Consider the following 26838-nt stretch of genomic DNA (forward strand, 5'->3'; position numbering starts at 1 on the left):
ATATTACCATAACCACAACTCAAAACTAGTTGAGATGAATCAAACTTCTCTAACTATTCAATGCACATGAAGGTGGAAGTTTTCATATCCCTTTGGATAACTACCCTTTTTGAGACTACTTTCAAAGCATAGATCAACTACCAAGCCGCGCACCGCCGTGCTCTAAAGGATATAAGTGAAGCTCACAGAGCAAAATCAACTAGCTCAAAAGATATAAGTGAAGCACATGTGAGCTGAATTGTCTAACCAAAGGATATAAGTGAAGCTCGACAAAATCATGGTGAGTGCATGTCTATCTCTCTAGGTGCGCAGCAAGGATGATTGTGACACAACAAAAACAAAATACACCTACGATACAAGACGCTCCAAGCAAAACACATAACATGTGGTGAATAAAAATATAGCCCCAAGTAACATTGCCGATGGATTGAAGACGAAAGAGGGGATGCCTTCCCGGGGCATCCCCAAGCTTAGGCTTTTATGGCATCCTTGAATCAACTTGGGGTGCCTTGGGCATCCCAAAGCTTGAGCTCTTGCCACCCTTTATCTTTTTGTCCATAAGAACTTCACCCAAAACTTGAAAACTTCACAACACGAAACGTAAACAGAAACTTGTGATAACATTAGTATAAGAAAGCAAACCACCACTTCCTTAGGTACTGTAGCAAACTTAAATTCTACTTATGTTGATGTTGGGTTACTGTATTATCAATCTACCATGGCTAATACCCCCCGATACTATCCATAGTTTCATCAAAATAAGCAATCAACTCAACAAAAACAGAATCTGTTAACAGCAGACCAGTCTGTAGCAATCTGTATACTTCGTATAGTTCTGGTACTTCAAAAATTTTGAAAAATTATGATAGTCTGAAGGATTTGCGTAGCAATCAGAAGCAAAAAGAAAATTGTTTTCGTGAGCAGAAAGTTTATGTATTTTCCAGCATGATCAAACGATCATCCCCAAGACTAATCATAACGGTTTTACTTGGCACAAATGCAAAAGAAACACAAAAAACACAATCATAACAGAATTATGAAAGTGTGTACGCAACAAAACAGAAAGAAAAAGATAAATTCATTGGGTTGCCTCCCAACAAGCACTAATGTTTAACGCCCTTAGCTAGGCATAGAAGTGAAAATCACATCTAAGTCTAACATACTTCCTATGCATAGGCATTTTGTAGGAAAATAGATTGTCAAGACAACCAATTGTTGCCATATGCAAAGAAGAAGAAAGAGACAATAGCAATCTCCACATAACGAGAGGTAATTTGGTAACATGAAAGTTTCTACCATAATATTTTCCCCTCTCATAGCAACTACATGTGGGATCATAATCAAATTCAACAAAATAGCTATCACAAAGGATATTCTTTTCATGATCCACATGCATGCAAAGTTGACGCTCTTCAAAAATAGTGGGATTGTCATCAACTAAAGTCATGTGTTCTCCAATCCCACTTTCAATATTGTTGCAAATATCATAATCATCATGAGGCTTGAACAAATTTTCAAGATCATAAGAAAGATCATGATTATTGCAACAAGTAGGGGACATAGCAAAACTAGCATCCCCAAGCTTCGGGTTTTGCAAATTTTTAGCATGATTGTCACTAATAGGATTTATAGTGAAACCATTGCAATCATGCTTTTCATTCAAGGAGCCCTTGTGAATCACTTCATAAGTTTCTTCATCATGATTTTCAGATTCACGCATCTCAAGCAAAACTCCGTAAATATAGTCAAGTGCACTCAATTCACTAGCAATTGGTTCCACATAAGTGGATCTCTTAAAGAGATTAGCAAGTGGATGAGGATCCATATCACTAGATTTTCAGCAAGCGAAGATGCAAGCATATTGAAGGCACATAGCACACACGCAACGGAAAGGCAAGCGAGAGAAAAGGGCGAACGAACAAGGAAAATGAAAAAGGCAAAGGAGAAAGGCAAATGAAAACGGCAAATGTGAAGTGGAGGAGAGGAAAACGAGAGGCAACTGGCAAAAAAGGTAAATGCAAGAGATGAGTTTATGACACCTACTTGGATAGATCTCCTCCCCTCACCAGAAATCAGCACGTTGACGAAAGACTATTCTTGACTTGATCTCCCCGGCAACGGCGCCAGAAATCCTTCTGCTACTACGAAAACACACCTTCCTTAGTGTGGCGTGAGGAATCCTGCTGCGACGGCTACTCCTTTAGGGACTTCCTTGGAAAATATGCAAAGGATCTCCCCGCGGCCTTGGAGCCTTGCGTTGGTGTTTCCATGAAGAGGAAAGGGTGATGTAGCACAGCGGCGGTAAGTATTTCCCTCAGTTTTGAGAACCAAGGTATCGAACCAATGGAAGATCGCGTCAAGTGACAAGTACCTGCACAAACACAAAGAGCTTGCACCCAACGCTATGAAGGGGTTGTCAATCCCTTATAGATTGTTCGCAACGTGAGAACTGAAAGCAACAAAGTAAATAAGCAAAGTTAAAGTGGAAGTGGAAATGATAGGTGTGAATAGACCCGAGGGCCGCAGTGTTCACTAGTGGCTTCTCTCATGAAAGAAAGTAGGCGGTGGGTGAACGAATTACTGTCGAGCAATTGATAGAACCGCGCAAAGTCATGACGTTATCTAAGGCAATGATTATATCTATAGGCATCACGTCCAAAACAAGTAGACCGATACTTTCTGCATCTACTACTATTACTCCACACGTCGACCGCTATCCAGCATGCATCTAGTGTATTAAGTCCAAAAGAGCAGAGTAACGCCTTAAGCAAGATGACATGATGTAGATGGACAATCTCATATCTACGATAAAGCCCATCTTGTTACCCTTGATGGAAACAACACGATGCGTGCCTTGCTGCCCCTTTTGTCACTAGGAAAAGGTCACCACATGGTATGAACCCAAAACCAAGCACTTCTCCCATTGCAAGAATCATAGATCTAGTTGGCCAAACAAAACCCAAGACTCGTAGAGACTTACAAGGATATCAAATCATGCAAATAAGAAATCAGCAAAGACTCAAATATAATTCATAGATAATCTGATCACAAATCCACAATTCATCGGATCTCGACAAACACATCGCCAAAGAGAATTACATCGGATAGATCTCCATGAAGATCATGGAGAACTTTGTATTGAAGATCCAAGAGAGAGAAGAAGACATCTAGCTACTAACTACGGACCCGTAGGTCTAAAGTGGACTACTCATGAGTCATTGGAGAGGCGATGATGTTGATGTAGAAGCCCTCCAACTCCAAAGTCCCCTCCAACAGGGCACCGGGAAGGGTCTCCAGACGAGATTTTGCGGAAACGGAAGCTTGCGGCGGCGGAAAAGTGTTTTCGTGGATGCCCTGATTTTTTCTGGATTTTTAGGGAATTTATAGGCCAAATACCTAGGCCGGGGAATGCGAGGGGGGCACAAGCTTGGTTGCCGCGGCCTCCCCCTGGCTGCAGCAACAGGGCTTGTGGGCCCCCTGTGAGTCCACTACCTTGGCCCTCAAGCCTCCCGATCTTCTTCCATTCTGGATAAATTTATTTCGGGGATTTTATTCCATTTGGACTCCGTTCCAAAATCAGATCTGAAAAGAGACAAAACACAGAAAAACAGGAACTGGCACTTGGCACTGAATTAATAAGTTAGTCCCAAAAAAGGTAAACAAACCATCCAAAGTTGACAAGATAACAGCGTGAAACCATCAAAAATTATAGATACGTTTGAGACGTATCAAGGCCCAGCATGTGTTGCACTTTGGGGCTATGGGCTCTACGGCGTATACCTCCCGAAGGTCTCGCTTCCTCTCCTTCTTTGGTATGTGAGTAACATATATCATATTCACTGATTTAACTTCTCGGGGAACTATTTCTGCCCCCAAGTGTTCGGACCGCGGGGATCTTCATCATCCTTCCTTCGTGGGCCCTTGTTGGAAATATGCCCTAGAGGCAATAATTAAATGGTTATTATCATATTTCCTTGTTCATGATAATCGTCTATTGTTCATGCTATAATTGTATTAACAGGAAACAATAATACATGTGTGAATAAACAGATCACAATGCGTCCCTAGCAAGCCTCTAGTTGGCTAGCTCGTTAGTCAATAGATGATCATGGTTTCCTGGTCATGGGCGTTAGATGTCATTGATAACGGGATCACATCATTGGGAGAATGATGTGATGGACAAGACCCAATCCTAAGCATAGCACTAGATCGTATTGTTTGTATGCTAAAGCTTTTCTAATGTCAAGTGTCTTTTCCTTCGACCGTGAGATTGTGCAACTCCCGGATACCATAGGAGTGCTTTGGGTGTATCAAACGTCACAACGTAACTGGGTGACTATAAAGGTGCACTACGGGTATCTCTGAAAGTGTTTGTTCGGTTGGTACGAATCGAGATCGGGATTTGTCACTCCGTGTGACGGAGAGGTATCTCTGGGCCCACTCGGTAGAACATTATCATGAGCTCAATGTGACTAAGGAGTTAGTCACACGATGACGTGCTACGGAACGAGTAAAGAGACTTACCGGTAACGAGATTGAACAAGTTATAGGTATACCGACGATCGAATCTCGGGCAAGTTCTATACCGACAGACAAAGGGAATTGTATACGGGATTGATTAAATCCTTGACATCGTGGTTCATCCGATGAGATCAGCGTGGAGCAAGTAGGAGCCACCATGGGTATCCAGACCCCGGTGATGGTTATTGGCCGGAGAGGTGTCTCGGTCATGTCTGCCTGTCTCCCGAACCCGTAGGGTCTACACACTTAAGGTTCGATGACGCTAGGGTTATAGGGAATTGTTATACGACGTTATCAAAAGTTGTTCAAAGTCCCGAATGAGATCCCGGACGTCACGAGGAGCTCTGGAATGGTCCGGAGGTAAAGATTGATATATAGGACGGATGGTTTCAGACATCGGAAGTGTTTCGGGCATCACCGGTAACGTACCGGGACCACCGGAGGTGGCCCTTGGGGTCCACCGATCAGGGGCAAACCCTAAGCCAAGTGGGCCTAAGTTCCACCAGGGGTGCGCCACACCCTGACACCCCTCCTCCCCTCCTGGCCACCACCTCCTGGCGCAGATGGGGCCGCCACACCCCTTGGGGGTGGGAACCCTAAGGGCTGCGCCCCTCCCTCTCCCCCTATATATAGTTGAGGTTTCGGGGCTGTTTTGCACATGGTTTTCTCTCTCTCTCGGTGCAGCCCTGCCCTTCTTTCTCCTCCTCTCTGCCGGTGCTTGGCGAAGCCCTGCTGGGAGACCTCGTCTCTCCATCGACATTACGCCGTCGTGCTGCTGGAGTTCTTCCCCAACCTCTCCCTCCTCCTTGCTGGATCAAGGTGCGGGAGACGTCACCGGGCAGCACGTGTGTTGAACGCGGATGTGCCATAGTTCGGCACTAGATCGGAATCACGCCGCGATCTGAATCGCCGCGAGTACGACTCCATCAACCGCGTTCTAGTAACGCTTCCGCTTAGCGATCTTCAAAGGTATGAAGATGCACTCACCCCTCTCTCGTTGCTGGTCTCTCCATAGGAAGATCTGAATATGCGTAGGAAATTTTTTGAATGTATGCTACGTTACCCCAACAATGGCATCCGAGCCAGGTTTTCTATGCGTAGATTCTATGCACGAGTAGAACACAAAAGGTTGTGGGCGATGATTTGTCAATTGCTTGCCGCTACTAGTCTTATTCTTTTCTGGCGGTATTGTGGGATGGAGCGGCCCGGACCGACCTTACACGTACGCTTACGTGAGACTGGTTCCACCGACAAACATGCACACCGTGCATAAAGGTGGCTAGCTGGTGTGTGTCTCTCCTACTCTAGTCAGATTGGATTTGATGAAAAGGGTCGTTATGAAGGGTAAATAGCTTTGGCATATCATCATTGTGGTTGTCACATAGGTAAGGAAGTGTTCTTGCTAGAAATCCAAATCAGCCACGTAAAACTTGCAACAACAATTAGAGGACGTGTAACTTGTTTTTGCAGGGTTTGACATGTGATGTGATATGGCCAAAGTTGTGATGTTGCATGTATGATGTATGAGATGATCATGTTATTGTAATAGGTTTCACGACTTGCATGTCGATGAGTATGACAACCAGCGGGAGCCATAGGAGTTGTCTTAATCTATTGTATGAGATGCAACGCCATGTGCTTACTACTGTTACTTCATTGCTATTGGTTAGCTATAGTAGTAGTTGGCGTGACGACTTCACGGAGACACGATGATGGAGATCATGGTGTCACGCCGGTGACGATGATGATCATGCTATGCCTGAAGATGGAGATCGAAAGAGCAAAGATGATAATGGCCATATCATGTCACTATATGATTGCATTGTGATGTTTATCATGTTTTTCATCTTATTGCTTAGAATGACGGTAGCATAATAAGATGATCCCTCTTAAAATTTCGAGAACATATTCCCCTAAGTGTGCACCGTTGTGAAGGAACGTGATGATTGGGTGTGATAGATTCTAACGTTCGCATACAACGGGTGTAAGCCAGGTTTACACACGCGAAACACCTAGCTTGACTCGACGAGCTTAGCATATACAAACATGACCTCGAATACAAGAGACCGAAAGGTCGAACATGAGTCGTATGGTTGAATACGATCAGCATGAAGTTGCTCACCATGGTGACTAGTCCGTCTCACGTGATGATCGGACACGGGTTAGTCAACATGGATCATGTATCACTTGGATGACTAGAGGGATGCCGATTTAAGTGGGAGTTCATACTTAATTTGATCAAATGAACTTAATTATCATGAACTTAGTCTAAAAGTTGTCTTTATAAATATTGTATATGGCCAACGTCAACCTCAATTTCAACGCACTCCTAGAGAAAAAGAAGCTGAAAGATGATGGTAGCAACTATGCGGACTGGGTTCGCAACTTGAAGCTCATACTTGAAGCAGCTAAAAAGGCTTATGTCCTTGATGCGCCGCTAGGTGACCCTCCCGCTCCCGCAGCAGCCCAGGACATTTTGAACGTCTCGCAAACGCGGAGTGATGACTACTCTCTGGTTAGGTGTGGCATGTTACACAGTTTAGAAACGGGGCTCCAAAGGCGTTTTGAGCAACACGGTGCATATGAGATGTTCCAAGAGCTGAAGCTAGTTTTTCAAGATCATGCCCGTGTCGAGAGATATGAAGTCTCCGACAAGTTCTTTAGCTGTAAGATGGAGGAGAACAGTTCTGTCAGTGAGCACACACTCAAAATGTCTGGGTTACACGGTCGTCTGACTTCACTTGGAGTTGAACTTCCGGATGATGCTATAATTGACAGAATCCTCGAGTCTCTCCCACCAAGCTACAAAGGCTTTGTGCTTAACTACAACATGCAAGGGATGGACAAGACCATTCCCGAGTTGTACTCGATGCTCAAGTCTGCAGAAGTAGAAATCAAGAAAGAGCATCAAGTGTTGATTGTCAACAAGACCACTAGTTTCAAGAAGGGCAAGGGTAAGAAGAACTTCAAGAAAGTCGGCAAAGCTATTGCCGTGCCCGGTAAGCTAGATGCCGGGAAGAAGAAAAAGAATGGACCCAAGCCTGAGACTGAGTGCTTCTATTGCAAGGGAAAAGGTCATTGGAAGCGGAACTGCCCCAAATACTTAGCGGACAAGAAGGCCGGCAACATTAAAGGTATATGTGATATACATCTTATTGATGTGTACCTTACAAGCGCTCGTAGTATCTCCTGGGTATTTGATACCAGTGTTGTTGCTCACATTTGCAACTCAAAGCAGGAACTGCGGAATAAGCGGAGACTGGCAAAGGAGGAGGTGACGATGCGCGATGGGAATGGCTCCAAGGTCGATGTGATCGCCGTCGGCACGTTACCTCTACATCTACCGTCGGGATTAGTTTTAAACCTTAATAATTGTTATTTAGTACCAGCTTTAAACATGAACATTGTATCAGGGTCTTTCTTAATGCAAGACGGCTACTAATTTAAGTCAGAGAATAATGGTTGTTCTATTTATATGAGTGATATGTTTTATGGTCATGCTCCGTTGGTGAATGGTTTATTCTTGATGAATCTCGATCGTGATGTTATGCATATTCTTAGTGTGAGTACCAAAAGATGTAAAGTTGATAATTATAGTCCCACATACTTGTGGCACTGCCGCCTTGGTCATATCGGCGTTAAGCGCATGAAGAAGCTCCATACTGATGGACTATTAGAGTCTCTAGACTTTGAATCACTTGACACATGCGAACCGTGCCTCATGGGCAAGATGACTAAGACTCCATTCTCAGGAATATTGGAGAGAGCAACCGACTTATTGGAAATAATACATACTAATGTGTGTGGTCCAATGAACGTTGAAACTCGCGGTGGCTATCATTATGTTCTCACTCTCACCGATGATTTGAGTAGGTATGGGTATATCTACTTGATGAAGCACAAATATGAGACATTTGAAAAGTTCAAGGAATTTCAGAGTGAGGTCGAGAATCAACGTGACAGAAAAATTAAGTATCTACGATCTGATCGTGGAGGAGAATATTTGAGTCACGAGTTTGGCACACACCTAAGGAAGTGTGGAATCGTTTCACAACTGACGCCGCCTGGCACACCGCAACGCAACGAAGTGTCTGAACATCGTAATCGCACTTTATTAGATATGGTACGATCTATGATGTCTCTTACCGACTTACCGCTATCATTTTGGGGATACGCATTAGAAAATACAGCATTCACTTTAAATAGGGCACCGTCTAAATCCGTTGAGACGACACCGTATGAACTATGGTTTGGCAAGAAACCTAAGTTGTCGTTTCTTAAAGTTTGGGGCTGCGATGCTTATGTGAAGAAACTTCAACCAGAAAAGCTCGAACCCAAAGCAGAGAAATGCGTATTCATAGGATACCCTAAGGAAACTATTGGCTATACCTTCTATCTTAGATCCGAAGGTAAAACCTTTGTTGCCAAGAACGGATCCTTTCTAGAGAAAGAGTTTCTCTCGAAAGAAGTAAGTGGGAGGAAGGTAGAACTTGATGAGGTAATTACACCCCCTCTCGAATAGGATAGTAGCGCAGCGTGGGAAGTTGTTTCTGTGGCGCCTGCACCAACTGAAGAGGAAGTTAATGATAATGATCATGAAGCTTCAGATCAAGTTACTACTGAACCGCAAAGGTCCACGAGGGAACGCTCCGCACCAGAGTGGTACGGCAACCCTGTGATGGAAATCATGTTGTTAGACAACGGTGAACCTTCGAACTATGAAGAAGCGATGGCGGGCACGGATTCCAACAATGGCTTGAAGCTATGAAATCTGAGATAGGATCCATGTATGAGAACAAACTATGGACTTTGGTGGACTTGCCCGATGACCGGCGAGCCATAGAAAATAAATGGATCTTCAAGAAGAAGACTGATGCAGACGGTAATGTAACCGTTTATAAAGCTCGACTTGTCGCAAAGGGTTTTCGACAAATTCAAGAAGTTGACTACGAAGAGACTTTCTCTCCCGTAGCGAAGCTGAAATTAGTCCGAATCATGTTAGCGATTGCTGCCTTTTATGATTATGAAATTTGGCAAATGGACGTCAAAACAGCGTTCCTTAACGGGAACCTTAAGGAAGAGTTGTATATGATGCAACCAGAAGGTTTTGTCGAACCTAAGGGTGCTAACAAACTGTGCAAGCTCCATCGCTCCATCTATGGGCTGGTGCAAGCATCTCGGAGTTGGAACATTCTCTTTAATGAGGTGATTAAAGCGTTTGGGTTCATACAGGTTTACAGAGAAGCCTGTCTGTACAAGAAAGTGAGTGGTAGCTCTGTAGCTTTCCTCATACTGTATGTGGAAGACATATTATTGATGGGGAACAATACAGAAATGTTGGAGAGCATAAAGGCCTATTTGAACAAGAGCTTTTCAATGAAGGACCTTGGAGAAGCTGCATATATATTAGGCATCAAGATCTATAGAGATAGATCGAGACGCCTCATAGGTCTTTCGCAAAGTACATACCTTGACAAGATATTGAAGAAGTTCAATATGGAAAAATCAAAGAAAGGGTTCTTGCCAGTTTTGCATGGTATGAGATTGAGTAAGACTTAGTCGCCGACCACGGCAGCAGATAGAGAGAAGATGAGTTCTGTCCCCTACGCTTCAGCCGTAGGCTCTCTAATGTATGCCATGCTGTGTACCAGACCTGATATAAACCTTACCATAAGTTTGGTAGGGAGGTACCAAAGTGATCCCGGTATGGAACACTGGAGAGCGGTCAAGAATATCTTTAAGTACCTGAAAAGGACTTAGGAAATGTTTCTCGTTTATGGAGGTGACGAAGAGCTCGTCATAAAGGGTTACGCCGACGCCAGCTTCGACACAGATCCGGATGACTCTAAGTCACAGACCGGATACGTATATGTTTTGAATGGTGGGGCAGTGAGCTGGTGCAGCAGCAAGCAAGAAGTCGTGGCAGCATCTACATGTGAAGCGGAGTACATAGTTGCTTCAGAAGCGTCTCATGAAGGAATTTGAATGAAGGAGCTCATCACCGACCTTGGAGTGGTTCCAATCGCGTCGGGTCCAATGACACTCTTCGGTGATAACACTGGGGCGATTGCCATAGCCAAGGAGCCCAGGTTTCACCGGAAGACGAAGCACATCAAACGCCGCTACAACTCCATCCAGGACCATGTCCAGAGTGGAGTAATAGATATTTGTAAAGTACACACGGATCTGAATATTGTAGACCCGTTGACTAAACCTCTTCCACGAGCAAAACATGATCAACACCATAATGCTATGGGTGTTCGATACATCACAATGTAAGTAGATTATTGACTCTAGTGCAAGTGGGAGACTGTTGGAAATATGCCCTAGAGGCAATAATAAAATGGTTATTATCATATTTCCTTGTTCATGATAATCGTCTATTGTTCATGCTATAATTGTATTAACGGGAAAGAGTAATACATGTGTGAATAAATAGAGCACAATGTGTCCCTAGCAAGCCTCTAGTTGGCTAGCTCGTTAGTCAATAGATTATCATGGTTTCCTGGTCATGGGCGTTAGATGTCATTGATAACGGGATCACATAATTGGGAGAATGATGTGATGGACAAGACACAATCCTAAGCATAGCACTAGATCGTATTGTTCGTATGCTAAAGCTTTTCTAATGTCGAGTGTCTTTTCCTTCGACCGTGAGATTGTGCAACTCCCGGATACCGTAGGAGTGCATTGGGTGTATCAAACGTCACAAAGTAAGTGGGTGACTATAAAGGTGCACTACGGGTATCTCTGAAAGTGTCTATTCGGTTGGTACGAATCGAGATCGGGATTTGTCACTCTGTGTGACGGAGAGGTATCTCTGGGACCACTCGGTAGAACATCATTATGAGCTCAATGTGACTAAGGAGTTAGTCACACGATGACGTGCTACGGAACGAGTAAAGAGACTTACCGGTAACGAGATTGAACAAGGTATAGGTATACCGACGATCGAATCTCGGGGAAGTTCTATACCGATAGACAAAGGGAATTGTATACGGGATTGATTAAATCCTTGACATCGTGGTTCATCCGATGAGATCATCGTGGAGCAAGTGGCAGCCACCATGGGTATCCAGACCCCGCTGATGGTTATTGGTCGGAGAGGTGTCTCGGTCATGTCTGCCTGTCTCCCGATCCCGTAGGGTCTACACACTTAAGGTTCGACGACTCTAGGGTTATAGGGAATTGTTATACAAGGTTATCGAAAGTTGTTCGGAGTCCCGGATGAGATCCCGAATGTCACGAGGAGCTCCGGAATGGTCCGGAGGTAAAGATTGATATATAGGACGGATGGTTTCGGACACCGGAAGTGTTTCGGGCATCACCTGTAACGTACCGGGACCACCGGGACCACCGGAGGTGGCCTCGGGCGTCCACCGAACAGGGGCAAACCCTAAGCCAGGTGGGCCTAAGGCCCACCAGGGGTGTGGCACACCCCTCCTCCCCTCCTGGCCACCACCTCCTCGCGCAGATGGGGTTGCCGCACCACTTGGGGTGGGAACCCTAAGGGTTGCGCCCCTCCCTCTCCCCCTATATATAGTTGAAGTTTCGGGGCTGTTTTGCACACGGTTTTCTGTCCCTCTCGGTGCAGCCCTGCCTTTCTTTCTCCTCCTCTCTGCCGGTGCTTGGCGAAGCCCTGCAGGGAGACCTCGTCTCTCCATCGACACCACACCGTCGTGCTGCTGGAGTTCTTCCCCAACCTCTCCCTCCTCCTTACTGGATCAAGGTGCGGGAGACATCACCGGGCTGCACGTGTGTTGAACGCGGAGGTGTCGTAGTTCGGCACTAGATTGGAATCACACCGCGGTCTGAATCGCCGCGAGTACGACTCCATCAACCGCGTTCTAGTAATGCTTCCTCTTAGCGATCTTCAAAGGTATGAAGATGCACTCACCCCTCTCTCGTTGCTGGTCTCTCCATAGGAAGAACTGAATATGCGTAGGAAATTTTTTGAATTTACGCTACGTTACCCAACAGCCCTTTGCCTTGTTCATCGCATGCTAGTTTGCCGACCTGTTTAAACACCCAACAGTTATAGTTGCTGTGTGTGGCGGGCTTGTCTTGGGTGCCATAATTTTATCTAATGGAGTTAGTCCATCCCTGTTCCCTTCAAAGGGTTTCTTTTGTTGTCCGGGTTTTGAGCTAAGGAAGCCATCATTTATGGCCGTGTCCTCGGGGACACCGTTACGGTGGCGACATTTGGTCTTGTTTCGCCTTGGCTTGCCATTTCCATCCCAAACTTCGGAGTTGTCGGGGTCGTATGCATTATGGTCGCGCCGAGCTAGCCAATTGTCCTCGCCCGCGCAAAAGCGGGTCATGAAGGAAGTGAAGGCAGACATTGTTCTCGGCTTGTCCTGGCCGAGGCAGCGAGCCAGCCATTCGTCCCATATATTGTGCCTGAAGGAGGCTATTGCCTCGGTGTCCGGACAATTAACTATCTGGTTCTTGTTGGTTATGAACCTGTTGTAGAATTCTCTGGAAGACTCGCCTGCTTTTTGGACGACGTTGCTCAGGTTGGAGGAGTCAGATGGCTAGACGTAGGTTCCCTGAATATTAGACAAGAAGGCTTCTTCAAGCTCTTCCCAGCTTCCGATAAAATCTTCAGGTAAGTTGTTTAGCCAGTGTCGTGGTGGCCCTTTTATCTTTAGGGGAAGGTATTTGATGGCATGGAGATCGTCTCCTCTAGCAATATGGATGTGGAGAAGAAAATCCGCTATCTACACGACGAGGTATGTAGTCCCATCGTATTGTTCTATGTTCACGGGTTTAAACCCCTCTGATAATTGGTGCTGCATGACCTCGTGTGTGAAGCATAGTGAGTGGGCGGCGCCTCTGACCCGGGCTATATTGTGCTGGAGATCGGCTGTTGGTTGTGCCCGGTATGATTCTTAGTCTGTGTTGATGTGGGTAACCCGAGGTTGGTTTCCATACCATCGAATGGGAGAGTACCTTATGGATCCATAGATGGATCTATTGCAATCTGTTCTATTGTCCAAGTCATGGTGTAGGTTGTGTCTGCTGCTCAGCTGCACGTGTTCCTTTCGTTTACTATGTGGAGGCTCGGGTCTATACTCGACTTCTCCAGCCGCTCTGCCGCGCCCTCGAGGTGGTCGATCAAGCTGGTCATACTATGTGTGCCTGGAGAATGATACGTCCATTTTACATCATGCTTTCATGTTGATATTTATCGCTTGTTGGGGTGTTATTACACTTCACGGTACAATACTTATGCCTTTTCTCTCTTATTTTGCAAGGTTTACATGAAGAGGGAGAATGCCGACAGCTGGAATTCTGGCCTGAAAACGGAGAAAGTTTGAGATACCTATTCTACTCAACTCCAAAAGCCGTGAAAATCAACGAGGATTTTTTTGGGATTTATAAAAAAATACTTGACCGAAGATGTGCCAGAGGGGCGCCAGCACGAGGCCACAAGCCTGCTAGGCGCGGCCTCCCCCTGGCCGCGCCTAGGGGGCTTGTGCGCTCCCTGCTGGCTCACTCGGCTCCCTCATTTGCTATAGAAAGGGTTTCGGTCTGGAAATAATCGAGAGGAGGCTTTTCGGAGGATTCGCCTCCGCCACGAGGCGGAACTTGAGCAAAACCAATCTAGAGCTCCGGCAGGACGATCCTGCCGGGGAAACTTCCCTCCCGGAGGGGGAAATCGTCACCATCGTCATCACCAACACTCCTCTCATCAGAGGGGACTCATCACCATCAACATCTTCATCAGCACCATCTCATCTCCAAACCCTAGTTCATCACTTGTAACCAATCTCCGTCTCGCGACTCCAATTGGTACTTGTAAGGTTGCTAGTAGTGTTAATTATTATTTGTAGTTGATGCTAGTTGGATTACTTGGGGGAAGAGTTTATGTTCAGATATTTGATGCTACTCATTACCTCTCTGGTCATGAATATGATTATGCTTTGTGACTAGTTACTTTTGTTCCTGAGGACATGGGATAAGTCATGCTATAAGTAGTCATGTGAATTTGGTATTCGTTCGGTAATTTGATGTGTTGTATGTTGTTTTTCCTCCAGTGGTGTTATGTGAACGTCGACTACATAACACTTCACCATTATTTGGGCCGAGAGGAAGGCATTGGGAAGTAGTAAGTAGATGATGGGTTGCTAGAGTGACAGAAGCTTAAACCCTAGTTCATGCATTGCTTCATAAGGGGCTGATTTGGATCCACTAGTGTAATGCTATGGTTAGACTTTGTCTTAATTCTTCTTTCGTAGTTGCTGATGCTTGCGAGAGGGGTTAATCATAAGTGGGATGCTTGACCAAGTAAGGGCAGTACCCAAGCACCGGTCCACCCACATATCAAACTATCAAAGTAACGAACGCGAATCATATGAACATGATGAAAACTAGCTTGACAGAAATTCCCATGTGTCCTCGGTAGCGTTTTTCCTCCTATAAGACTTTGTCCAGGCTTGTCCCTTGCTAGAAAAGGGATTGGGCCACTTTGCTGCACCGTTGTTACTTTTGTTACTTGCTACTTGCTACGAATCATCTCACCACACAACTACTTGTTACCGATAATTTCAGTGCTTGCAGTTATTACCTTGCTGAAAACCACTTGTCAGATCCTTCTGCTCCTCGTTGCATTCGACACTTTTACTTATAGAAAGGACTACAATAGATCCCCTATACTTGTGGGTCATCAAGACTCTTTTCTGACGCCATTGCCGGGGAGTGAAGCGCCTTTGGTAAGTGGAACTTGGTAAGGAAACATTCATATAGTGTGCTGAAATTTATTGTCAGTTGTCACTATGGAAACTAATTCTTTGAGGGGCTTGTTCGGGGTATCTTCACCTTGAACGGAAGCACAAAGAGTTGCTCCTCAACCTGCTGCACCCACTGAAAATATTTGCTATGAATTTCCTTCGGGTATGCTTGAGAAACTGCTGGCTAATCCTTTTACAGGAGATGGAACATCACATCCAGACTTGCATCTAATCTATGCAGATGAAGTTTGTGGTTTATTCAAGCTTGCAGGTTTGCCCGAGGATGAGTTCAAGAAGAAGATCTTTCCCTTATCTTTGAGGTATAAGGCATTGACATGGTATAGGCTATGTGATGATACTGGATCATGGAACTACAATCGGTTGAAATTGGAATTTAATCAAAAGTTTTATCCTATGCATTTAGTACATCGTGATCGGAATTATATTTATAATTTTTAGCCTCGTGATAGAGAAAGCATCGCTCAAGCTTGGGGGAGGCTTAAATCAATGTTATATTCATGCCCCAACCATGAGCTCTCGAGAGAAATTATCATTCAGAACTTCTATGCTCGGCTTTCTCATGATGATCGCACCATGCTTAACACTTCTTGTACCGGTTCTTTTATGAAGAGAGATATTGACTTCAAATGGAATTTATTGGAGAGAATTAAACGCAACTCCGAAGATTGGGAGCTTGACGAAGGTAAGGAGTCAGGTATGAATTTCAAGTTTGATTGCGTTAAATCCTTTGTTGAAACAAATACTTTTTGTGATTTTAGCGCTAAGTATGGAGTTGACTCTGAGATAGTAGCCTCATTGTGTGAATCATTTGCTGCTCATATTGATCTCCCCAAAGAGAAGTGGTTTAAATATTATCCTCCCTTAGAAGTCAATGTAGTTAAACCCAATCTAGTTGAAGAGAAAGTCGTCGCTTATAATGATCATATTGTTCCCAGTGCTTACATTGAAAAACCACCTTTCCCTGTTAGGATAAAGGATCATTCTAAAGCTTCAACTATGATACGTAGAGGCTACATTAGAACACCTACTCCCCCTGAGCAAATTAGAGTTGAACCTAGCATTGCTATTATCAAAGATCTCCTGTCCGACAATGTTGATGGCCATGATAGAATTGCTAAACCACATGCTAGAGACAAACATAGGCCTGTTGTTGGCACGCGTGTTGTTTCTGTTAAGATAGGAGATCATTGTTATCATGGTTTATGTGACGTGGGTGCTAGTGTTAGTGCAATACCTCAATCCTTATATGATGAAATCAAAGACGAGATTGCACTATTCAGCTTGCCAATAGAGATACTATCTGCCCTGTGGGAATTGTTAGGGATGTTGAAGTCTTGTGTGGTAAAACGAAGTATCTTGCTGATTTCCTCATTCTTGCTACCAGCCAAGATAGCTTTTGTCCCATCATATTTGGTAGACCTTTTCTCAATACTTTCAATGCTCATATTGACTGTGAGAAGCAAACTGTCACTGTTGGCTTTGAAGGTGTGTCACATGAGTTCAATTTCTCCAAGTTTGGTAGACAACCTCATGAAAAAGAGTTGTCCAGTAAGGATGAAACTATTGCCTTAGCTTCTATTGCCGTGCCTCCTACTGATCCCTTAGAGCAATACTTGCTTGAGCATGAAAATGATATGCATATGGATGAAAGGGATGAGATAGATAGAGTTATCTTAGAACAATACCCTATCCTTAAGAATAATTTGCATGTTGAACTGCTTGGGGATCCACCCCACCAAAGGGTGATCCTGTGTTCGAGCTTAAACATTTGCCAGATACTCTTAAGTATGCTTCTCTTGATGAAAAAGAGATATATCCTGTTATAATTAGTGCTAGCCTCTCAGAGCATGAAGAAAAGAAGTTACTAAAAACTCTAAGGAAGCACCGTGCTGCTATTGGATATACTCTTGATGATCTTAAGGGCATTAGTCCCACTCTATGCCAGCACAAGATTAAAACTGATCCTGATTCCAAGCCAGTTGCTGATCATCGACGGAGATTAAATCCTAAGATGAAAGAGGTAGTAAGAAAAGAAATACTAAAGCTCCTGGAAGCAGGTATTATCTATCATGTTGCTCATAGTGATTGGGTGAGTCCGGTGCATTGCGTCCCTAAGAAGGGAGGTATTACCGTTGTCCCTAATGATAAGGATGAATTGATCCCACAGAGGATTATTACTGGCTATGGGATGGTGATCGATTTTAGGAAATTGAATAAAGCCACTAGGAAAGATCATTACCCTTTGCCTTTTATCAACCAAATGCTAGAAAAACTATCTAAACACACACACTTATGCTTTCTAGATGGTTATTCTGGTTTCTCCCAAATACCAGTTGCACAAGCTGATCAGGAGAAAACCACTTTCACCTGTCCTTTCGGTACCTTTTCTTATCGACGTATGCCTTTTGGCTTATGTAATGCACCTGCCACCTTTCAAAGATGCATGATGGCTATATTGTCTGACTTTTGTGAAAAGATTGTTGAGTTTTCATGGATGACTTCTCCGTTTACGGGTCTTCTTTTGATGATTGCCTCAGCAACCTTGATCGAGTCTTGCAGAGATGTAAAGACACCAATCTTGTCTTGAATTGGGAGAAGTGCCACTTTATGATTAATGAAGGCATCGTCCTAGGACATAAAATTACTGAAAGAGGTATTGAAGTCGATAAGGCTAAGGTAGATGCAATCGAGAAAATTCCATACCCCACAGATATCAAAGGTATAAGAAGTTTCCTTGGTCATGCTGGTTTCCATAGAAGGTTCATTAAAGACTTATCTAAGATTTCTAGGCCTCTTACCAATCTCTTGCAAAAGGATATTCCTTTTGTTTTTACGATGATTGTGAGGAAGCCTTTGAAATACTTAAGAAGGCCTTGATAACTGCACCTATTGTTCAACCACCTGATTGGAACTTACCTTTTGAAATCATGTGTGACGCTAGTAATTATGATGTTGGTGTTGTCCTAGGGCAAAGAGTTGATAAGAACTTGAATGTTATTCACTATGCTAGTAAAACTCTAGAAAGTGCCCAAGAAACTATACTACTACGGAAAAGGAATTTTTAGCAGTCGTGTTTGCATGTGAAAAGTTCAGGTCTTACATAGTTGATTCCAAAGTCACTATTCACACAGATTATGCTGCTATTAAGTACCTCATGGAGAAGAAAGACGCTAAACCTAGACTTATCAGATGGGTTCTCTTGCTACAAGAATTTGATTTGCACGTTGCCGAGAGGAAGGGTGCTTATAACCCCGTAGCAGATAACTTGTCTAGGTTGGAGAACGTTCTTGATGACCCACAACCTATTGATGATAGCTTTCCTGGTGAGCAATTGAATGTCATCAATACTTCACGTAGTGCACCGTGGTATGCTGATTATGCAAACTATATCGTTGCCAAATATAAACCACCTAGTTTCACATACCAGCAAAAAAAGAAATTCTTCTTTGAAATGAGACATTACTTTTGGGATGATCCTCACCTTTATAAGGAAGGAGTAGATGGTGTTATTAGATGTTGTGTACCTGAACATGAATAGGGACAGATCCTACAGAAGTGTCACTCTAAGGCCTACGGAGGACACCATGAGGGAGATAGAACTGCACACAAGGTATTGCAATCAGGTTTCTATTTGACCACTCTCTTTAAGGATGCCCGTAAGTTTGTCTTGTCTTGTGACGAATGTCAAAGAATAGGTAATATCAGTAAACGTTAGGAAATGCCTATGAACTATTCACTTGTCATTGAACCATTTGATGTCTGGGATTTGATTATATGGGACCTTTTCCAAAATCCAACGGGTATACTCATATCCTAGTTGTTGTTGATTACGTCACTAAGTGGGTAGAAGCTATCGCCACTAGTAGTGCTGATCACAACACCTCTATCAGGATGCTTAAAGAAGTTATTTTCCCTAGATTTGGGGTCCCTAGATATCTAATGACCGACGGTGGTTCACATTTCATTCATGGTGCTTTCCGTAAAACGCTTGATAAGTACGATGTCAACCATAGAATTGCGTCTCCCAATCGCCCTCAGTCCAGTGGTCAAGTAGAGCTAAGCAATAGAGAGATTAAACTAATTCTGCAAAAGACTGTCAACAGGTCTAGAAAGAATTGGTCTAAGAAGCTCGATGATGCACCGTGGGCCTATAGAACTGCCTATAAGAATCCCATGGGCATGTCCCCGTACAAAATAGTGTATGGTAAAGCATGTCATTTACCTCTTGAGCTAGAGCATAAGGCTTATTGGGCAATCAAAGAGCTCAACTTTGATTTCAAACTTGCTGGTGAGAAGAGGTTATTTGATATTAGCTCGCTTGTTGAATGGAGAACTCAGGCATATGAGAATGCCAAGTTGTTCAAAGAAAAGGTTAAGAGGTGGCATGATAAAAGGATACAAAAGCGTGAGTTCAATGTAGGTGATTATGTCTTGCTATATAATTCTCGTTTAAGATTTTTTGCAGGCAAGCTTCTGTGTAAATGGGAAGGTCCCTATATTGTTGAGGAAGTATATCGTTCCGGTGCTATCAAGATCAACAACACGAAAGGTAATTGTCTGAGAGTGGTAAATGGGCACAGAATCAAGCATTATATCTCAGGTACTCCCATAAATGTTGAAAGCAATATTATCAAGGGATTTTTGTATTTATGCCCTTAGTTGTGTCCCCCTCGAATGATTTGCCCCAAATTTTTGAAAACACGCGGTCTTGCCCAGCTCACCTCCCTCTTCTTGCAGTTTTGCCCTTCCGGCACGGCTCCGTCCAGTCAGTGTCGTTTGACCGCAAACGACGCGTTCCTTTGGACATTTTTACCCCTGTCTGATGAACACTGTCTCTGCCCAGCTCACCTTCCTCCTCTTGTATTTCTTCTTGTGCTGGTTCATTGGCCCGATCTGGGCCGAGCAGCCGCGCCATCTCCCCGATGTGTCGTAGCTGCGCCACCAGGGAGGAGCCGAGCGCCGCCTTGCCTCCGCCCGCCGTCGTGTTGCGTCCCCTCCCCGCCGGCAAGCTCTCGCCGCCCTGCCTCGCCGTCTTGCGCCTTCGTCGCCGGCCCCGCATCTCGTCGTCGCCTTGCTGCTTGAGGTGCACCCCGAGCCGATATTGCCCTCGCCGGAATCCGTCCCTCGCCGCCGCCCTAGGCCTGCCCGTTGCCGGGAATCGCCCTGCCTTGGCCGGATCCTTCCGGATCCATCGATCCCCGCCGCCGGTTCCCTTCGCGGACATCGCCGGAGACCTTCCTCGCTAGGGTCAACGCCGCCGCCACCTCTGGCTCCCGCTCGGGAGAGAGACGAGGCATCTCGCTCGCCCGCGCGTGGGCGCGAGCGGTCGCCAGCTGGCCAGGCCCACCGCCAGAGGAGGGAAATTCTGCTAAAAATCATCCTACAACCAATGATCATCTGCATTGTCTGCTCCCTAGTGTTCATCAGACAGGGGTAAAAATGTCCAAAGTAACTCTCGTTTGCGGTCAAACGGCGCTGACTGGACGGAGCCGTGCCGGAAGGGCAAAACCGCAAGAAGAGGGAGGTGAGCTGGGCAAGACCGCTTGTTTTCAAAAATTAGGGGCAAATCAGTCGAGGGGGACACAACTAAGGGCACAGATACAAATATCCCTATTATCAATACCATAACTCCGGAGGAGTACCTAAGGGACATTTATCAGCCTGTTTCAGACTCCGAAAACAAAGAGGTATGTGATTCAGTAAGTAAACAGACTCCAAAACTTTTCCAGTAGGATTTTTCCTCCATTTTGGAATATTTAGAAAAATAGAAAATTTTGAAGTAGTCCAGAAAGTGCATGAGGAGACGACAAGCCTGCCAGGCGCGGGCCACCCCCCTGGCCGCGCCTGGGGGGCTTGTGGCCACCTCGTGTCCCTCCCGAACTCCGTTTTCTTGCAGAGTACTCCTTCTGGTCTGGAAAAAATAATTATATATTCTCCTGAAAGGTCTGACCGTCGTATCACACGATTTTCCTCTGTTTTCGTTTCGAGCCTGTTATCTGCCGCAGATTTAGAGCAAGATGTCTTCTCAAGATTCAGAGGGGGAGAGCTATGTGGCCGATTACCTTTCTAACCCCAAGATCTATGGGGACTTGGGTCCATACGGCTGGACGACTGATGAGGAAGAAGATTGTGATCCCAAGGGGAAGGAACAAACAAGTTTCGATGAGGAGGAGGATCCTCTACCTCAACTTGGACACACACATGTGGAGTTCAAGAAGTCGAGACTCCCTGACTCAAGGAAGAAGCCTAAGACTTTGTTTATCCCTTGTCGTTTCTTGCAGGAGAGTAAGCAGGAATTATGCCAAAGGGTGTTGAGGCTTGAAGAGGAAAATGATGATCTGAGGGAGCAGAATTTTATGCTCAAGTGGAAATTAAACAAGTTCGAGACCTCTGCAACAACTCCACCACCATCACCTCCAAAGGAAGACAACTAAGCATGGGTATGGGCAACCCCCTTGTCTAGTGCCAAGCTTGGGGGAGTTGCCCCGGTATCGTATCACCATCACATCTTTTGCCTTTACCTTTGTTTTAGTTTGTTCATTTTCAGTTTTCTCTTTCTCTAGTAGAATAAAGGTCTTAGTGTTTTAGGCTTGAGTTTTTCTTTGTGTCACCCCCGATGTATTCGAGATCGTGAGCCATATAATAAAGAGTGTCTTAGTTAAGGGCCTTGCCTCATGCCATGATCAAGAGAATGATAAAAGAACAAAAGCATGAAAGATCATGTAATGATCTTATGGGAAGTGAGGGCTTCACATATAAAAAGAATGGTGATTGAAACTTGTTGAGGGTAGACAAACGTAGACCTTGGTCATTGTTGCAATTAATAGGAAGTGATAAATAAGGAGAGGTTCACATATAAATATATCATCTTTGACACCATCTATGATTGTGAACACGCACTAAACTATTACATGCTTAGAAGTAGATGTTGGACAAGGAAGACAACATAGTGAATTGTGTTTGCTTGGTTCCGAAAAATCTTATATGATTAGAGATCCCTTAGCATGTGACGATTGCTTCCACCTCATATTAGCCAAACCTCCCACACCAAGTAGAGATACTACTTGTGCATCCATAAACATTCAACCTAGTTTTGCCATGAGAGTCCACCATACCTACCTATGGATTGAATAAGATCCCTCAAGTAAGTTGTCATCGGTGCAAGCAATAAAAATTGCTCCCTAATATGTATGATCTATTAGTGTGTGGAAAATAAGCTTTGTACGAACCTGTGATGAGGAAGACATAAAAGCGACAAACTGCATAATAAAGTTCTTTATCACAGGAGGCAATATAAAGTGACGTTCCTGCGCACTAAGAGGACACACATCCAAACCTCAAAAGCGCATGACAACCTCTGCTTCCCTCTGCGAAGGGCCCATCTTGTACCTTTACTTTTTGCCCTTGAAAGAGTCATGGTGATCTTCACCAATTCCTTGTTTCGCCTTTGTCTTGGCTAACGTCTTATGCGAGGGAAAGATCTATATTCATATGTCAAATTGGAAGTAAGTATTCATGAATTATTATTATTGACATTACCCTTGAGGTAAATGGTTGGGAGGCGAAACTATAAGCCCCTATCTTTCTCTGTGTCCAACTGAAACTTTGATCTCATGAGTGCCACGTGAGTTGTAGCAATTGTAGAAGACAAAAAAATGATTGAGTATGTGGATTTGCTTTACAAGCTCTTATTTGACTCTTTCCGATGTTGTGATAAATTGCAATTGCTTCAATGACTAAAGGCTATCGGTTGTTGATTCTCGGTAAGGTTCTTGACCCATGCTTTACTTTGTGAAGGAATTGTCACTTTAGCATAAGAGATGATATGATGATATTGTTGTTCTGACAATGATCATGATGCCTGCATGTTCGTATCTTGTTTCGTCGACACCTCTCTCTCTAAACATGTGGGCATATTTATTGATCTCGGCTTTCGCTTGAGGACAAGCGAGGTCTAAGCTTGCGGGAGTTGATACGTCCATTTTGTATCATGCTTTCATGTTGATATTTATCACTTTTTGGGTTGTTAGTAGACTTCACTGTACAATACTTATGCCTTTTCTCTCTTATTTTGCAAGGTTTACATGAAGAGGGAGAATAAGTGCCATAGGGGCGCTAGCAGGAGGCCAGAAGCCTGCTAGGCGCGGCCTCCCCCTGGCCGCGCCTAGGGGGCTTGTGAGCTCCCTGCGGGCCCACTCGCCCCCCTCTTTTGCTACAAGAAGGGTTTCGGTCTGGAAAAAATCGAGAGGAGGCTTTTCGGAGGATTCGCCGCCGCCACGAGGTCGAACTTGAGCAGAACCAATCTAGAGCTCCGGCAGGACGATCCTGCCGGGGAAACTTCCCTCCCGGAGGCGGAAATCATCGCCATCGTCATCACCAACTCTCCTCTCGTTGGAGGGGACTCATCACCATCAACATCTTCATCATCACCATCTCATCCGTCTCGCGACTCCGATTGGTACTTGTAAGGTTGCTAGTAGTGTTAATTACTCTTTGTAGTTGATGCTAGTTGGATTACTTGGTGGAACAGTTTATGTTCAGATCCTTGTTGCTACTCAATAACTCTCTGGTCATGAATATGATTATGATTTGTGAGAAGTTACTTTTGTTCCTGAGGACATGGGATAAGTCATGCTATAAGTAGTCATGTTAATTTGGTATTCGTTCGGTAATTTGATGTGTTGTATGTTGTTTTAATTCTAGTGGTGTTATGTGAACGTCGACTACATAACACTTCACCATTATTTGGGCCTAGAGGAAGGTAGTAAGTAGATGATGGGTTGCTAGAGTGACAGAAGCTTAAACCCTAGTTTATGCGTTGCTTCGTAAGGGGCTGATTTGGATCCACTAGTTTAATGCTATGGTTAGACTTTGTCTTAATTCTTCTTTCATAGTTGCGGATGTTTGCGAGAGGGGTTAATCATAAGTGGGATGCTTGTCCAAGTAAGGGCAGTACCCAAGCACCGGTCCACCCACATATCAAACTATCAAAGTAACGAACGTGAATCGTATGAACATGATGAAAACTAGCTTGACAGAAATTCCCATGTGTCCTCGGGAGCGTTTTTCTCCTATAAGACTTTGTCCAGGCTTGTCCCTTGCTACAAAAGGGATTGGGCCACTTTGCTGCATCATTGTTACTTTCGTTACTTGCTACTTGCTACGAATCATCTCACCACACAACTACTTGTTACCGATAATTTCAGTGCTTGCAAATATTACCTTGCAGAAAACCACTTGTCAGATCCTTCTGCTCCTCGTTGGATTCGACACTCTTACTTATCGAAAGGACTACGATAGATCCCCTATCATTGTGGGTCATCAGAGGACACGGGTTCTGGGGCCTCTTCATCGAACTGAGGCAATAAGCGCCGGTGTGGGTAGATTTTGTTTTGAGTCGGCCAGTCAGTGTCATATCCTTCTTAGTCTATGAGTACTTTTGTCCATTTATTGTTGATGGTGCTTTCTTTGACTTGGAGCCGCTGCTGCTTCGTTTGGAGGCTACGAGCGGTAGCTATAAGATGTTGCCTAAACCGTTCCTGACCCTCATGGTCCTCGGGGACTATGAAGTCTTCGGCCTCCAAGATGTTCTCTGCGTCATCTGGAGGGAGGTAGTTTTCAACGTTTGAGTCGTCGGGGTCGTCGGGATCACACTAGCCTTCGGGCTTGTTCGGGGCCTCTGGTGGTTTCTCGGGAGATCCGAGGTTATTGGTGTCTTGTTGGGGTGTGTTCTCCCCGGTGCCCTGTATGGTCGCCCTTCCTTTGTTCACCTTCGATTGCTTACGCTTGTTCCGGCTGTTTGATGGCTTTTCCCTGGTCTTATCACCGTTTTGTGGTATGCGGGTATGATCGCCGTTGTCCTTGGGTGTGTCCACAATGTATACGTCGTAGGTGGAGGTGGTAGTCCATCGCCCAATATTTACAGGGGCATGGTCATCGGCCGTATGATCCATGTCTTCGACCTCCTCGGAGGCGTAATCCAACACGTCGGTTAAGTCTTCGACGGTGGCTACCAAGTGGGTGGTAGGTGGGCCGCAAAAATCCCTGTAATCCACATCTGGACCAGTCCGAGTATAGGTCGGGTCTGGGCCATCCGTGATCTTGTCGTATAGTTTTGTCGAGCGTCTCGTTTAACATCGAGAGGATATCCAGATCAATCTCTTGATGGTATTCGGAGCTGACCTCCGTTGCTTCCGCGAGGGATGCATGTTCGATGATGGCCATTTGCAGTTGCTTGGGTGCAGAGGTCGGATCCGGGATTGAAGCCAACTCTCCGAAGAGGGAACCGACGTCATGGCTGGACAAGGAATCCGATGTCAAGGCTTTGGGATTTCGAAGCTCATTGGATGAAATTGTGATCTGAGCTGGGAAAAGATTACCCAGGGAATCAGTGGAGAACTCTAGGTTTCCCATCCTTATCTACTGATCGGGGACAAAGCCTCCGATCTGTCCAAGGCGTCCGTCGGGTCGGCACGCAGCGTGAAGCTCCCGAACGTGAGAACCTACTCGGGGACGAAGATGTCCCCGTTTCTGATTCGGTAGCTTACAATTAAGCGGGCCATCAATCCTTCCGGCGATCCTACATCGGAATTCTCAATGGAAGCACCAATGTCGGTGTCAAAACCAACGGATCTCGGGTAGGGGTCCTGAACTGCGGACCTCGGATCGATGGGTTGCAGGAGAGGAAGGAGACAGTATTTACCGAGGTTCGGGCCCTCTTGAGGAGGTAAAACACTACGTCCTGCTTGATTATAATGATGGTGTATGAGGATTACAGAGTTGATCTACCTCGACATCGTATGAGCGAAACCATAGATGAATCAACCTGGCTATGCCGACGAAACCCTATGGTTTATATAGACACTAGGGCCCCCTAGGGTTACATACAACCGACCTGCAGCCAGGGATAGATGCGCCGATCTAGCCTACTCAACTTGGACGACACGCTAGTCTTAGGAGCTTTCCTTCCTCAATACAAAGTCGTTATGCAGTCCGGTCTTCAATAATACGGACCATATAGTCGGCCTCTAAGAGATGGTCTGACCATCCGGGGACCCCTTAATCTAGGACTCCTTCACCAGGAGCTTTCCTAACTTGGGAGGCAAGACGAAATAGAATTGTAGTAGGTCACGGGCTCTTATTTGACCCGGTATCTGTTGTAAAATTGAGGCCTCTACCTATATATAAAGGGGAGACCTCGAACCAAAAAGATCAAGCAAGAAACCCTCGAGAGCTAGGTTAGCTATTTCGCGTCCTTGTAATTGAGATCTCCATCCATATAAACACAAAAAGCAGGACATATGCTATTACCTCCATTGGAGAGGCCGAACCTGGGTAAACCCTTCTCCCGTTCCCAATTAACCTCTTCGATTTTCCACACCGCGATGATGACCTCACCACAAAGTCCTTTCACGAGGACATCTGTCGTGACAAAACCACGACACATGTTGAATACTTCCTCGTATAGTTTTCATGGATTTTTAATCTTTGAATCATGAACACAGGAAATGTCTGATGATTATGGGATCTCTCAGTGTGATTTATGTGGCAAAGATCGGGGGTC

Source organism: Hordeum vulgare, chromosome 5H (assembly GCF_904849725.1).
Source record: "Hordeum vulgare subsp. vulgare chromosome 5H, MorexV3_pseudomolecules_assembly, whole genome shotgun sequence".
Classification (NCBI taxonomy): domain Eukaryota; kingdom Viridiplantae; phylum Streptophyta; class Magnoliopsida; order Poales; family Poaceae; genus Hordeum; species Hordeum vulgare.